This window comes from Corvus hawaiiensis, chromosome 13 (genome assembly GCF_020740725.1).
Source record: "Corvus hawaiiensis isolate bCorHaw1 chromosome 13, bCorHaw1.pri.cur, whole genome shotgun sequence".
NCBI classification, from domain to species: domain Eukaryota; kingdom Metazoa; phylum Chordata; class Aves; order Passeriformes; family Corvidae; genus Corvus; species Corvus hawaiiensis.
In genome coordinates this window covers 10,510,686-10,526,875 of record NC_063225.1, presented here as the reverse complement: position 1 = coordinate 10,526,875, position 16,190 = coordinate 10,510,686, and the positions used below count along the sequence as shown (strand labels likewise).

The 16,190-nt window shown below is 46.5% G+C and overlaps 1 long non-coding RNA gene across 1 annotated transcript in view; it reads right to left on the bottom strand.

Annotated features, from left to right (window-relative positions):
• LOC125332776 overlaps positions 1–16,148 on the bottom strand; it is a 37,063-nt gene extending 20,915 nt beyond the window's left edge. The window contains exons 1-2 of the long non-coding RNA XR_007206613.1: positions 15,893–16,148; positions 14,653–14,721 (exon numbers count right to left, since the gene is read on the bottom strand). This is a non-coding gene — a long non-coding RNA (uncharacterized LOC125332776). The remainder of the gene's footprint in view (positions 1–14,652; positions 14,722–15,892) is intronic.
• Between the last annotated feature and the right edge of the window lie 42 nt (positions 16,149–16,190).

The following is a 16,190-nucleotide window of genomic DNA, read 5'->3' as shown; positions in this document are numbered from 1 at the left end:
GGAATAACACCTCGTGCAGAAGAGCTCTCAGTAGGGACATACGATACCGCACTGGTTTACAAAGATTTAATAAATCACCATTTGCAGTAACTCCTGCAGGCTGGGAGAGCAGCATGACTGAGAGGCACACAGCATCTCCTCTTCCTCACTCCAAAGTTATGGAACTCCAAAATGATCCCAATACGCATTGGTGCCTCAGGCACTCATCCCTGTCCCTTCCGTTCCCTATGGACCACATACGGCTGGAGTGTTGCTGCAAACCCATTGTTCAGGGATAGTCAGTCAGGCCAAGTTGGAAAGTAAAAGAAGGTAGGACCAGCAAGACCACCAACATCCACTGGCTCCCACAGCCATTCTCTCACTCTCCCCTCTGCATCTCCCACACCACTGGGGCAGGAGGACCCTCGCATCAAGGAGAAAGAAGAAGCGGCCTGGGATGAAAACACGAGCTTTCACAGCTTTCATCCATTAACTAACCATTCCTCCTGCACAATACATGTGCCGATTCATCATAGGTGATCAATACCTTCCCTTCCTTGAGGCCCTGGGATAATGAACGTCTCTGCTGATATTCAAATGACCTTGAGAGAACAGGGGCAGCTCCCTCAGGCACAGGTCAAAGAGCCAAGCATCATGTAAGATGATACATGGTCCCAAAATCTCTCTGTAAGGCACAGAGAAGTGTTTTGGCTAAAAAGCTTCTCCAGAATCACAAAGGAAGACTTTAGGTCATGCAGAGGCTGAAAGATCATGCTGGACCAAGCAGACCTGGATTTTGTGTGGCAGGCTGGAACAGAAGGCTGTGACAGCCTCCTGCAAAAGGGCAATGTGGTTCCTATCCTGTGCTCTAGCTCTGGGCTTAGGGTCAACTCACGGCATCTCTGTGTAGAGTTAGAGATGGATTCACAGGCTGGGACCTCCATTCTTCACAGAGACCAAGAGTTGATGTGCTCCTGTGTGGCTCCTCTCTCAGTCCCTTGCTCAATCCCTAAGGCCATTACCTGTGGCAGGGTAAGGAACAACTCCCTCCCTCTCCAAATCACTGTCATCTCACCAGCCCAGCAGATCCCAAGAGCTGCTATCCTCCAGCATGAAGAACTGCTGTCTTCAGCTACAGCTTTCCCCTCTGCCCATATCCAGCAATGCCAGCAGGAAAACAAACCCCAGTCCTGCTCCATGTGCACTGCAAACCAGGCTCAGCCTTGTGGGCTGCCCATGGACTACATGCAACATGTAGGGTTTATTTTTCTCAGAAGAGGAAAAGAAAGATAACCAAAGATAACTAAAGCAGCTCTCCACCTTCAAGAAACTGAAAACCTATCATTCAAGACAGCTGTTAGTCCTGCAGAGCTCCATGTTTGCCCCAAAAATAATTGAAAGAAATGCTGAGAACTGGCAAAGCTCCTACAGTAGTTGTTTGCGTGATTTAGGTTAAAAATAATTGCTGTCCAGGCTTATCTGCCTGACATAAGTAATTAGATCACAGAGTACTTATAAGCTGCCACTTCCTATGAGCATATTTTAACATGGCCTTTATCGTTTGACCTTTATATCTGCAGAGGCTTCATCCGCTCCCTGCTACTGTGATGGATTTATTTTTGAAGATTGGGCTCAGGCTTTCCAGTCCTCGGGCGAGGATGCGGCACAGGAGACAGATTATGGCCCCAGCAGCTTCTGCAGCGAGGAGGAGAGAGCCTCTCTTTATGAGGAGATGTGCCAGACCTGGACCCTGCTGCAGCTCCACCAAAATTAATCTGCAGGGTTAAATTATTGTTTGCACCAAGAGAAATTATTCATGGGCACTAGAAAGGCTCAGGCAGTGTAGAGCTGGGGGAACGTGGCAACACACCACTGAAAGGGAATGGTCCTTTTTACATGAGATACATTCATATATCTCATATATTCATACTTTCAAAAAAAAAACATTGATACATTTTCCCCCCCAAAATGGAGAAGTGTGGCAATCCCTTCTTGTACATCTCAAAAGCAGGAGATGTGCTTCCTGGCTCATGGGTGAAGCAGCTCCCTGACTCTCAAAGCCCAGAGGAGGCCAAAAGCAAAATGCTAAGAAAAGAACCCAAGAGAATAGATCACTGTCACTATTTTCAGTCACAAAACCAGCTACAGGGACACACTGATCCTGTGCACAACAAAACCTATAGATACACAGCAGGGACCTGAGTCCTCCACAGCTGAGCAGCTCTGAGTAAATTAAAAACCCCCAAAGAAATCTAACACAACATCAACTACTTTCCATGCGTTTTTATGAATCCCAGACTTGGGCAGGCTCCCTCTTCCCATCAGCATCCCTTGAGAAGCAATTTGACTTTGCTGGAGGTGTCAGATTTGTAAAGTAAGAGATTTAATTTTTACACCTCACTCATTTTTTTCATGAAATCTACTTTCCTTTTAAAAGACATTTTCAAACTTCCCTCACAACTGATGGATTTGTTTTTCTTTTATTGTCCAAACCTCCTTAATGATGTAAAGACCCTAAATTTGAAGGGATTTAATGCTTGCAGAGCGTGTTTTAATGTCTCCATGGATGGCAATCTTGTCCCTCTCTTCATGCAGATAAAGTGAACAGAAAGCACGAGCTCTCTGGGGTCAGAGTTATTTTGGAGAACACACAGACTAAGAGGTCGCCTTCTTTAGGGGACCAGGCTGAAAATCCTGGAAGCTGCCAGTCAGGTACTCTTCCTGCTGAGTTTCAAATTAGGAAGCAGAACAATAACGTTGAGTCTCACCTTCATCTGACAGTGGTGGGATCTCTCCTATCCAGATTCTCTAGCACTCCACACCTTTGGAGTAGGTGGAAAAGCCAATGGGACAATTCATCCCTTGACACTGGTAGGACATGACATGGATTGAAAAGATGCTGTACCACCCATTCAACCAGTGCTCCCTGTCCACCACATCTCAAGCAAGTCCCCAGTCCATTTGCCATAGTTTTCTGCTGGTAGCTTGAGGAGGATTTGAGGAGCTGAGAAGGACCATCAGTCCCATATAAAAGCCAAGGGCTGTTTTAGATCCCCAACTGCTTTCAGAAGTGGTACAGATGGGAACAGCTGCTGCAAACCAGAGCTGTTTCCCATCAGGTAGGCAAAACCAAGGGTCTCTTCCAAGTTCCACACAAGTTTGTCTCATCTGTGAGTTTGTCTATTTTAAGGGGAGGCAGAATATCTCTTAATAGGATTTCAGGACTGGTTTATCAACCAAGGAAAAAATCCCACAATGAGACATCACCACCAAGAGATTATCCTGTGCTCTCTGAAGGAGACAGCACAAGATTATCCCCAAATGAGGTTTGTTTCTGTGCAGGTAATGAAAAATAATTGGTAACTCCCTTGGCATAGCTGGGTGACCCAGTGAGTAGTCCTAAAGTAGAAAAGCAGCAGCATTTCCAAAGGCAAGGAATCCAAGGTCTGCCATGGACTCAATCTGAAAGAAAAACTTCTGGAAAGGATCAGGGCAAGGCCATGAATTTATGAAGTAGTTGTTCGGCTGACTCTAATTTTTAAAGCATTATTATCCTTTTAGCAGGGCTGTCGGGTAGATGGAAGCCAGAGCCAGTGTGATGAAGAGCAGCTGAATAGCGATTTGCAGCAATTCCTCCTGCCTTCCACACTTTTTTCTGCAGAGCAGTGAGCCAAATTTCTTGTAACCAGCTTACTGCAGCCTGAAACGCTGCAAAAAGGGAAATTTCTGGGCTGGTGGTATGAGGAATGAAGAGGGAGAATGAAAAAGGAAGAGAAAAACCAATGGCAAGTCCTGAAATTTCCTGGCATTCCAAAGCCCAAAGCCAGACAGATGTTGGAAACATTTACTTTGAATTCTTGGAGATTCTTTCTAGACTGACCCAAACAGTGTTGGGGTCCCTCCCCTGCCGTGTAGCCCTGGGAGAGGGGCCCTGAGGGCACAGACACGGGGCTTCCCTGCCCCTGCTCAGCCTCGTTCCCATTGGTTGGTTTGTGTTCCCTGCGCGGGCAGAAGGACCCTTGGTCCCGTGACTGGGACAGTTCCTGGGCAGAGCTCCGGCCATGCGGCTGGAGAAATAAACATCTCTCTGAAACAGCTATCAAGAATCTGTCTGTCCATATATATTTCCTTTCCACGAGACTCCTGGTTTGATATATGCGTGTTGCAGGATCCCCACTGCAACAAATGGTGGAGATTTGTGAGCAGAACGATCCCCGATCCCTAAGCGACTGATTTGTGTGAGTAAACCCTGGAAACTTTGGATTCCTCTTCTTGGTTTTGCTTTGCTATTCCATATCTGAACTATGGAGGAACCGTGGGAAGACTCTTGGCTCTCAGAGCCGCATATGGACATTTATCTTAAACTTAAAATGATTCTTGAACAACGATTTGTAAATTTTAGCTTGATTCAAGCTCAAAAAGAACTGAAACACTTCCTGGCATGGTTGTTTAAGAACTTTTTCTATGTTTCTTGGGATTTAATTATTACCAAGGGCTTTTGGAAAACCGTTTGGACACAGTTAATACTAGAGTCAAAATATATGCCGATGGAAGAATATTTTCGTGAATATTATTTAGTTACCGAGACTGTTGAGCAATGTCAGCTGTGTCCTGGTGAAGGGAAGCGTGGCGCAGGGACCGTGCGGCCCAGGCCACGTGCACCGAGCGCTCTGAGAGCAGCAGCGAGGCAGTTCCCGCGCGCGGGCGGAGCCACGCGAGCCGCAGTGTCGGTGGCGGAGCGAGGCGCGGCGGGAGCGGCGGGACCCGCACGGCCGCGTGCAGCGCGTGGTGGAGCGAGCCCCGTGAACGCCCGGCCGAGAGGGGCAGCGCGCGGGCAGCGGCTGGCGGCAGTGGCGGTGGAACGGAGCCGCGCCCAGCCGAGACGCGCGCTGGAGCGGGGCGCGGGGGAGTCGTCGCTCGGGGGCCCGGCCGAGACGTGGGTGCAGCGCCCGACAGCGGCAGCGAAGCTGCGACCAGAGGAGGCGACGCACGGAGAACTGAGCGGCGTGGCCCGGCCCGGCCCGCGCAGCCCCGAACGCGACCCCGGGAAGAGCGCGCAGGCACCAGCAGCCCCGACAATTCCAACACGGGAGCGACCGAAAGAGAGAACAAAGACGCAGCGAGACAGAAAACAGCAGCCACTCGGAAAAAGGAAAAAATCATAGTAACTAAGATCTTAGGGATAGTAAAATGGTATAATGTTAAGCAAAATTATGGTTTTATAACAAGGTATGACAACCAGCAAGACATATTTGTGCATAGAACTGCTATTACAAAGAATAACCCTGAAAAATGGATCCCAAGCTTGGGAGATGGAGAGGTGGTGGAATTTAATATTGTACTAGGGAGAAAAGGGTTACAAGCATCGCAGGTCACTGGGCCTGATGGTGTTCCTGTAAAAGGCAGTATATATGCAAAAAATCGTAGTCATGTTAGACAGTATCTCCATTGTAAGCCCCCCCTACAGTTTCCCTTTCCTAATCCCACCTTTCCCTTTTACCCTATGTCCTATTACCCCCAGTGTATTCCCAATCCGTTTTTTCACCCATGGTTTCCCTCACAAAACCATGCTTTTGCCAATTGTTTCCCCAAAAATCCCTTTCCAATGCCGAGTGGGGGATGAAAAGGGGGAGGGAAGAAGTTAAACCCTCTCCTGCCTCAGTTTCCCCACAAAGCATGCTCAGAGAATTCTGTCTCCCTTCTGTCAGCCCTAAGATGTTCCAGAGAATCTGTTTGGACATTTAAAGACTCAGGAGGGTGGCTTGTTTTGTTTTGAATCTGTTCTTGTTATGTTTATCCAGTTGTTTTCATTCTCCTTTTATTAAAATAAAACGGGTGAGGTGTTGGGGTCCCTCCCCTGCCGTGTAGCCCTGGGAGAGGGGCCCTGAGGGCACAGACACGGGGCTTCCCTGCCCCTGCTCAGCCTCGTTCCCATTGGTTGGTTTGTGTTCCCTGCGCGGGCAGAAGGACCCTTGGTCCCGTGACTGGGACAGTTCCTCAGCAGAGCTCTGGCCATGCGGCTGGAGAAATAAACATCTCTCTGAAACAGCTATCAAGAATCTGTCTGTCCATATATATTTCCTTTCCACGAGACTCCTGGTTTGATATATGCGTGTTGCAGGATCCCCACTGCAACAAAACAGGGCAAACCAAAGAGACATTTCTGCAGATTTAAATACATTTTGTGCGCCCTTGCAGCAAATCCTCATCTTGACACACCCATATCATCTGCATTTCTCCAACAAAAGCAGCCCAGTTGGATGCAGCACCCCTCTAACATTCCAGGTGCTCAAAAGCCACCTTCCAAGTAATGCAATCAAACCAATCCAGCTAAAAGCCTTTCTTCTGGCCTGGGCTGACATGAATTGTTTCTAATAAAGCTAAAGCTCTGTGGGACAGCTAATGGGTGCTTATTAGTACAGGCAATGGACTATTCAATCATCCATATAGAGAAACTAATGAGGATTGATGGCCAAAATACAGGATGAGGATTTACCTCTAAATAAACAGCTGATAGGCTGGTGATCAGATTAATCTTAGGTATCAGTGGGGAAAGTTCCTACCTGGCTAATAAAGAGATCAACAAAATATGTGGAAAATAGCATCACTGGGTCCCTGGGGGGTTTAATGTTACTGCTGTGGCAGCAGGTGGGTTTCCAGAGATGTTCACCTTTCCAAACAGCATTGGTTTGGAAGAGAGTTAGAAGGTGGTGTAACCCAAACGGTGGGAGAAAGCAACTGGAAAACCTCTGGATGAACCTTTGCACTCAGTAAGAGTAGGTTTAGATCAGATATTAGGAAGAAATTCTACCCTGTGAGGGTGGGGAGGCACCAGCATAGACTGCTGAGGGAAGCTGTGGATGCCCCATCCCTGGAAGTGTTTAAGGCCAAGTTGGATGAAGCTCTGAGTAGCATGGTATAGAGGAAGGTATCCCTGCCCATGGCAGGGGAGTTGGAACTGGGTGATCATTAAGGTCCCTTCCAACCCAAACCATTCTATGATTCTATGGTCCTTTCTTTTTTTAACGACCTTGCAGACAATCCCACCTTTTCCTGCTTCATCTCCTCCGTTCAGCAAACGCTTCCCAAGATTTTTCTACAACCCAAGATTTTTATACCTTTGTCCTAGAGCTGATGAAGGAATTCAATGATTTGCTGAACTGAAGGAAGGGCATGTGCACCTCTGGGGCTTCTAAGTCATTCTTCCCTGCAACAAACTGCTCCTTGATCTCCACCCTCCCACTTCCTTCCCTTTGAAAGGCCTCTGACCGGATCACAGATGGCAATTCCTATGTGACAGATCCTGATGTCATTATTGATGACAAACCAGATGTCCACGGAGACATAATGCTCCTTTTAATCCAAAATTCATTAAAGGCCTCACCTTTGTAGTTTAGGGTGAGTGCAAAGGTATCTTCATGGGAAGCAGTTGGGGCCATGTATTTTTTTTCCCTCTTGCCTCAGTTTTCCTTTGCACAGTGTGGCTGGAAGTGACTAAACCAGACACCACAGGGGTCCTGCTCTCATTAGCAGCATCATTAAAATGCTACAAAAATCTGTCTTGAACTTTACAAGGGCCTGGGAAGGGACATGCTGTATGTGACAGTGTGTATGAACCTCAAGCCATTACAACATGCTGCTCCTGCTCCTTGCTGCATTTTAGGTACGTAATTCCTAGTTAAGAAAGAAAGAATTCCTGGTTTAGGCTATGGAGCAATCCTGACTCCTAATGTATCAGTTTGTCTCCTGCCTGACAGCTAAATATGACAGATTTTTCCATAGATTAAGTGTTGTACAGCTCTCCTGCTATAAGCCACTGGATAAAAAGGGAATGACATGGCATCAGCATAAGCAGGAGATGCAGTGTGGACCACAGCTAGTTAGCAGGTAAAACACCACAGGTGACTTGTTCCCACTAATATTTTAAAACAAGAGCTCTTGTGCTCGTTATCTCTCTTGGAGACAGGGAAAAAATCCCAACAGCCTTTGTGGCAGTGAAGACAAAGCTTTGCTCGGTAGGAGATGTTCTATACAGCATAATGTATGCCGGGAGCAATGCTGGTGTTTTATGGGCCCGCTTAGTGTGAAGTGCAAAACAGGCTTGGGGCTGAGGCTGCATTATTCATGGGGGACCTTAAATATTTCAGTGTGAGGCTGAGGTAGGGAACAACGGTAACAATAGCGTATTGTCCTCTTTCTTCCCCTAAAATCATTGTTTGTGTTTAAGAAGGCATGCAGGGAATCTTTCCCTTTCATTGTAATGCCATGCACTGACACACCCCAGGGAAAAGCAGGATAGCAGCAAGGCAAACCCCACAGTGCCTCCAAGGGAGGGGGAGTTGTCCCGTCGCCTCCCAGCTCCTAAGGAAATATCAGTCCTGTCTTTAGAGAAGGAACAACTTAACGCCTGACATATATTCTTGGAGATGATTGACCAGTTCTGTGCATGAAGGGACACATCAGCAGGTGGGTGCGCATACAAAGAAAGTTTGTGGCAGTTTTTCCCCTTTGAAGCAGCAGAATTATTTCCTCTCAACTCTCCGATCACTCTCCTGCGTATGACTTGCTTCATCCGAAGCAATGGCTGGTTCGCAGCAGGGCAGTGGGAATAACCCAAAATTGCAGTATTTGGGGTAATGTGGTCAGAGCAGCAGAGGGCAGAGGCAGGTGAGCAGGCAGAGCTGCCTCTGTGCAGATCCGCTGCTGCCATCAGCCGGCAACTGCAATCCAGCGCAAGGCCTCTCCCTGGGACATGAGCTAAAGCAGACACAACACACACACCACTTATGCCAAGCCCCTCCTTGGCTGTTTTCACTGTGAAGAGGCATCCTTGGGCTCAAAAAAGAGCAACACAGCAGATGGAATGCTCAGACGGGGAAAGCTGGACCTCTCCAGGCAAAATTTGCATTTAAGTGCTGCTTTATCCTCTCCAACACCACAGAGATGAGAGTCACCAAAGCTTAAGGATAACCCTCACTGCATCCCAGGTTGGGTATTCTGGAGCTCAGCAGAAGTGGGATCACTCTGGCAGCTCCTTACGTTACCTTCATACAGTGCTGAACCTGGACCAGAGCTTCAGGGTCCAGTCCCCTTGCAGACAGCCCGGGTCTTGCTATTTATCCCTATAGCTCTAGTCTGGTGTTGAGACCCTTGCGTGAAGTGAGGTTTGGCCAAACTTCAGAAAACCAGTTATTTCAAATAACATGATTCTGGCCAGAGCTACATGAGATTCCAGACCTTTCTCACTTCTGTTTCCCTTCCTGCAAAGACAAATCTTGGCAGCTGTCTCTTGCACAAGATAAAACAGAACTAGCTCCCCACATCTGACACAGCTGAAGCGCAATAAAATCCCTGTTTCTGCTCTTCTTGGAACCATCGAAAAGAAACTCAAGTGACTTCCCCAACAGTGAGAAATCGTGAGATTTCAGTTACAATGTTTAAACTCATGCATGTTCCTTCTCAGCTTCAGTCAAGCTTCATAGCCCGAAATTCACATTCCATAGCCACAAAACCTTACACTAGTCCACTGTATCAGTTTATTTCTGACCTGTAACGTGTGCTGTGCTTTCTACCTGGAATCATTTGCATCCAGTCCCTTCCAAAAAAAAGCTGTACAACCTTTCCTTTGAAATCAGCCCTCCAAAGGTGGGGAGACAAAGGGCTCATATATTTCTCAGGTAACACCCCTTTACTTGCCAGGAGATGTTGCTGCCTCCAGGACAACTGTTGCACATCCAGAAGTCTCTTCCTACAAGGCTGATATGAGCACTTTGAAGACTTCTCTTTTGTTTAGATTAACTGATAACTAACAGGCACAGCTGTTGCATTTTTTGATAAGACGGAGAACACAGAGATTGGTGTGAAGGATTGGGTGTGACCTGCACACATCCCATGCCAGAGCACTCAGCTTTTTCCAGCAAGAGCATTCCTGAGAGCCAAATCCTGATGCAGCCTCTGCGCTGCCCTGGGTATTCCCATGTCATTTATCTCCTTGGCAAAGCTGCAAAGCTCTCATTTGGGAAGTGGGGAAGAAGCAATAGGTCCCCCATTTGCTGCAGGGGTGTCCCTACAGACCCACACACCCCCTGTGCCATGACACAGGTGCAGCACAGACATCAGGGGGGCTGCCACCCCCAGCTCCTGCCAGAACTGACCTAGAGGCTCGCTCCTGACCTGGCCTGGATTGGAGACCATGACCTAGAGGTGAACTGCTCTATATCCCATATCCAGTCTCCCACTGAGTTTATTTTCTGGTGTGGCAGATCAAAGACTGCAGTAAGGAGAAAATCTATCAAAGGCTCAGCACCCTAACATAGCTTCAGCTCACTTTTATGTTTACTTTGAACCAGCATACTCCTTTCTATTGTTCAGCAATCGCTTTAAAATGGACAATTATCAGATTTCCCTATTAATGGGAGAAGTCAGGCAATCATAAATCTTAAAACGTGCTACTACCTGCAAACTGCATGTAACACATTATGGAAAAAACAATCTCTGGAGGAAAGCTATTACCAAGTGACCATGTCTTGGCTCAGCAGCTGGTTTTAATTTCAGCAGAGGATCCCCTCTGCTTCCCAGCATCCAGCAGCACTGCTCTTCCCACTGCTTCCCTGTAAGCACTGCAAACCTACAGTGTTGGCCTTGCACTACAGCAATTCAATGGTGCAATCAACAGGGAGAACCTCTGCATCTAAGTCAACAACTGCCAGCCCCTCACTGCATCTGCCTTGTCTTTCATCCAATCCAAAAATGGTTTGAGTTGGAAGGGACCCTAAATATCATCCTGTCCCACTGCCATGAACAGGAACACCTTCCAATAGACCAGGCTGCATCCAATGTGTTTGAAAGAATTGAAAAGTTCTTTTCTTTCCCCTATACAGTGACCTGCACAAAGCTGAATCTGGACTCAAATGAGTGGTGGACACACTGCCTTTCAAGTCCTGGTATCTCCCTTATGGCACAGAGAGAAAAAGAGTAAGGGCATATGGACCAAAAGATACCAGTTAGTCTTGTGGATAAAGCAGCAGAATCCAGGAATTCTCAGGTGGGATTCTGGTCCTCTCCATCAAAAACGGTTCGAACGTAAAGTAGCCATGAGGACAAATCTGAGTTTTGCTACAGTTTACAAGTGGCTTTGGGTAAATTGCTTAACCACCCTCAGTTTCCATTCCCTGTGCTAGCTGGGATGCTCATGCCCTTTTTACTGGGATGTCTCATGAATTATCTGGTATTTGGGAAGGTCTTAAATCCATGTAATTCACTCGTAACAAATATGATCCTGCTTTTAGATTAGAATAACAATAATTCAGAACTGAGCACATTTTGTTTTGATTTTTCTAAGACTGTCTGAATTCACTGAGACAAGTGACAAAGAAATATGATTCACCATATTCATGACTACTTCCAAAATGGTTTACTTTAATCTGAGCAATTGGAAAAATGTTAAAGGCAAAACTGCTTTACCCAGCTGACTTTAAAAGGTTGTTTTATTCCACACTTCTGTTTTCAATAAACATCTCAGGATAAAAACATCCCCTGCAGCAGATCTATGCAAAGGACAAAAAGGCGTTAAATCCAAAGTGGGGGCGGGTGGAAGAGATAAATAGTTTACTTCTATTATCTTTACCATATGTTCTATTCCAACTGGATACACATAAACAGCATGCAATCTTCAAGCTCAGCTTTAGACTCTTTGAAGTGACCTGACCATACTACTGATTTATTTCAAACTAACCTTTCTCTTTGAACCTTAGGTCAAGGTTAATTCCATAATAAAACATATCTTATACAGCTGGCTGTTCCAGTGGTGCTAGCAAGGAACGAAGCCCTCAGTCATAAGCATTTGTTTCACTGAGTGTGGTATTGTATTTCTATTTTCCCTTCCTTGTATTAATTTCCTTCACAGACCCTAGTTAAGGGGGAAAAAACCCTCTTTTCCGGTCCATGAGATCAATTTTAAACACACTGGAATTAAATGAAGACATTTGAGCCACATTTCTTTCCTGAAATGCATCTGCCATCCCCAGAAACTATTTTTATTACAGTCTATGTTTAATAATCAGATCTTCAATTTCATAAGAAGCCACACAGCTACGTTATTCAAACTCTTGCACCGGCAATGACCCTTTCAGCATCTTTTACAAAATCATCTTTGCACTGAATCACAGCAAATCACCAAGGATAGCTTTTCTATCTAGGAAAATAAAGTGGGAAAAGAGAAACACGTTTGAAGAGTCCTTCTCAAAAAACCAAAGGAGAGCTCCTTGCCAGTGCCCCAGCCAGTCTTGCCTGCCTGTAGCTATCGAAGCACACGAAGCAGGGGTGCAAATGTGTGGGAGTAAGCTTGGGATGTGGGATGCAGTCGCTAAGAAATGCTGAGGTGCATAACATATCACTCAACATTGCTCATTGAGTTGTTTTCCAGAGGATTGGAAAGACGCTTTTGAATTTCAGCCTTCAGCCCACAGCACACACTCACAGCACTTAATTAAAAAGCAGCAACACCAAAGCTAAACCAGCAGCTGTTCCACATTTGTCCTGACTCCAGAGCCTTGCCAACACGGTGCCTCTTGGAGCTGTCGGGAGAGGGATGAGTAGAAACCTTTGGTTTGGTTTGGTTTGGTTTGGTTTGGTTTGGTTTGGTTTGGTTTGCAAAGCACAGGCTGGAAAACCTTATCTGCTGTAGCTAACCCTGAGGGGAATTGTGCTTCCCCTCCAAAGGAACAATGATTTTATCCAGGCTTATCTGCCTACATTTTACAGGTCTGAGTCTACAGTGGTTGATGCTCAGGACCACCAGCACACAAAGGGGCACCTCTCCTAGAACAGCCCCAAAAGCTTTCAGTGCTTCATCTCTGGCTTAGGGGCAGCTTTGTGACACAGGGTTTAGCCCAATGTTAAACGAGTTTGAGCAGGCAGCACTCTCAGGCAGCATCGATACAGCAAACTTGTTATCTCATCAATTATCTGTCATCGCCGAGCACAGCTGAGCTTGCCGTAATGGAAGCACCATCCATTTGGAATCCCAAAGGTAGGCATCAGTTTTGGATCAATGCTCTCAGAATCTCCATTAAGTATTACAGTGCCAGTGATGTTTTAGATCTATTTGGGGTTAATTTCTTTAAACCAAAACAAGGCCACAAAAGGTCTTTCACTGCATTTTGACTCTCTTAGAGTAATATAAAAAGTGGTGGCACAGGAAGCTCAGCATCCCCAGAACTGATGTGGTACCAAGGAAAACCTTTTCCCTCCAGCTCTCCATTCCCATTTCACCACACCGTCTTTCAGCTTCTCCTCAGGGACTATTGCCTATTCCCACTCCTTAATCACATGCCAGGATGCCCCACTCCCCACAGCAGTGCTCCAGCTGGTAGTGCCCTGAGTGTCCTGCTCTCCACCCCACTCTCTGTCCCAAAACCACAGCCCTGGGCATGCTGTGAGGTAGAAGATACAGCATGCAGAAATTCCTGAACAAGAGACACACCTTTTGCTGCATGGAGTGTCTTTACCTGTCCCATAGATACGAAGAGCAATACTCCTCCTCTTTCCTCTACCACAGTAATTGGTACCTTAAATGAGGGCATTGGAATTATATCAGTTCAAGAGCTCAAAATAACAATGTAAAATTCCACCCAAGGAATTTTTGAAATTGAAAGAGACATCTCTACCATTTTCTAATCTTCTTTAACAGGCACAAAAAAATATTACATCTAATGATTTATTAGTGAATGAAACCAGCCAATTAGACAGCCAAGGACTGATTTTTCAAAAGGATCGCACAGAACAATTTAATATCATGGGAGATAATAAACATGTCCTGAGCTGGATCACTGAATGATGTTGCTAACAGCCTGTCAGAGATATCAGATATTTACAGGAGAATAAGGCACCACATCAGATAAAGTAAAATACATCCTCTCAAGGATATAGAAAAATGGAAAGGAATCACTCCAGCTGCATTTTAAGTCTGGGTAATTTCCGTAACTCCTGAGAAGAGGCTTTGTGTGGTGCTAGTTCTTGTCTTAAGGCACCCATCCATGCTGCTGGCATGTGGGAGACCCTCTGGAGCAAGCAAGTTGAAAAATAGCACAGACCTCACAAACTGGACAATGTTTTAAAGATAAAAACACATACAGGTATCTACTAAATTGGGTAACATCAACTAAAGGCACCTTTAAAATAATATTGTCTACATGCCATTAAATATGTCCCAAGCAAGTATTTGTGCTGTCCTAGAAGTGATGGCTTCCTACTGCAGCCTTTGTGATGCAGCTGTCATGGAAAGACACTTTTTTGATAAACTAGTAGAAAGCAAGTAAACAAAGCTACAATTTAATTCAATTATATATATCATTGTGAAATATATTACAATTTAATGCAATTGCGCACAGGCTATGATTAATCTGGTTCTAACCAAAATTTTGAAACCTCCTCATTATTAAACATAGTCAGAATTATTAAAAATGTCAAGCCATTCAAGTGGATGAGTAAGAATAGGAATTCTGCACTTGGGAGTGAAGTTCCTATTTTTTTTTGCTTTGATACCAGCTTGCCCTTAGACAGGATGTAACACAGCTGGTGTTCCTGTTCAAGAAGGCTGCAAATTGTAGCTCCAGCTATCTCTAGAGATTCAGCTATGAGATGAGAGCCCAGTTACAGGTATTCACAACTGACCTCAGCATTTTTCTGAGCATCTGTGCAGTGCTTGTATCAGTCACTTCATGGATATGTGCAATATCCCTCCTGAATGAAGAAACCAAGAAAGGTGTTAGAAGACATCCAATATTGCTATACATTTCCAAAATTGTACTCGGGACACCAACAATTTGGGTTGAATGGACTTCCACCCTGATTTCTAAGACATTCTGGGACTGGAAAGATGCTTCACAGCACTAACACTACACCAGCATTCCAAGGAGGAACACCTGAGTCTCAATCTCAAGCAACATAGTGAATGCAACCTCATGAAGAGGTTCAATTAAAAAGTGAATTCCTCTCCCTTAATCCTGCAACACCAGCCTTCAGAGATGACTCAAGCTAACTTGGATTCTTCCTTGAGACTACAAGTTTGGATGATAAAGGGAATTGTTGAGGAGTAATGACATCTACATGTTTTTGACTTAAGTTAGTCTGTTAAAATTAGAGATACATAAAACCAAATTTGACACAAAAAGCAGTCTCCTTGGATGACCTTTCTGGTTAATCTGCTGTTTCACACGAATGCAATGACCAAGCTGTGAGTTTGCATCTGCCATGCCCCAGCAGTTGAGGGCAGGAGCCAGGGACCCTCCCAGTGCTGTGCAGAGGATGGGGCACAAGCCATCTGACATGGCCACGGTGCAACTAACACCCCAGGACACTGTCACTGTCCCCCCACTGTCCCAGGCCTTGGGATCCCAATGTGCTGGCACAGTGGGTACAGAGAGCTGGGATCCCCCTCCACATTCTCCCTGCCCCATGGGCCACGGACCTGAGCTGGTCTATACCTGAGGTGAAGGTCACATTTTTCCCGACAATCCATAACCCCTTCCAGTCTCTGAGAGGAAGAGGCAATTGCTCCCTTTACCCCCTCCAGGTCACTACCTGAGAAGATGCTGTTGTACCTTGTAGGCCTCTCACAGTTTCCACCAGAAGAGAAAGCACTATTTCCCCATACCCCTCTCCCAATCTCTACGTGTGAGAGCGATGCCATTTCCCCCTGTACCCCTCTCCCAATCTCTACCTGAGGGCAAGGTACCTTTCCCATCTATACCCTCTCCTGGTCTCCTCCTGAGGGGAAGACGCCATGGCCCGCTGTACCCCTCTCTTGATCAACACCTGGGGGGATGGCGCCATTTTCCCACTGCACTTTTTCACAGTCCCATCCTGAGGGGAAAGCACCACTCCCTCCTCATACCCTTCTTCAGGTCATTACCTGAGGCAAAGGTGCCATTCCCTCTCGTACCCCTCTTCCGATCTCTGCCTGAGGGGAAGGCGCTATTCCCCACGAACCTTCCCTCGGTCTCTGCCTGAGAAGAAGATGCCACTGCCCCCTGGTAACCGCCTTCGGTCTCTACCCGAGGCGAAGGCGCCACTCCCCCAGACCTCCGTCCTTCCTCCCCGTCCCCACGCAATGCGCACAAACGCCAGCCACCCCTGCTCCCGGCGGCGCGGAGACCGACGGCTCCGGAGCGGCGCGGGGCGGGCGGAGGCCGCTGCAGGGCGGGGCGGCG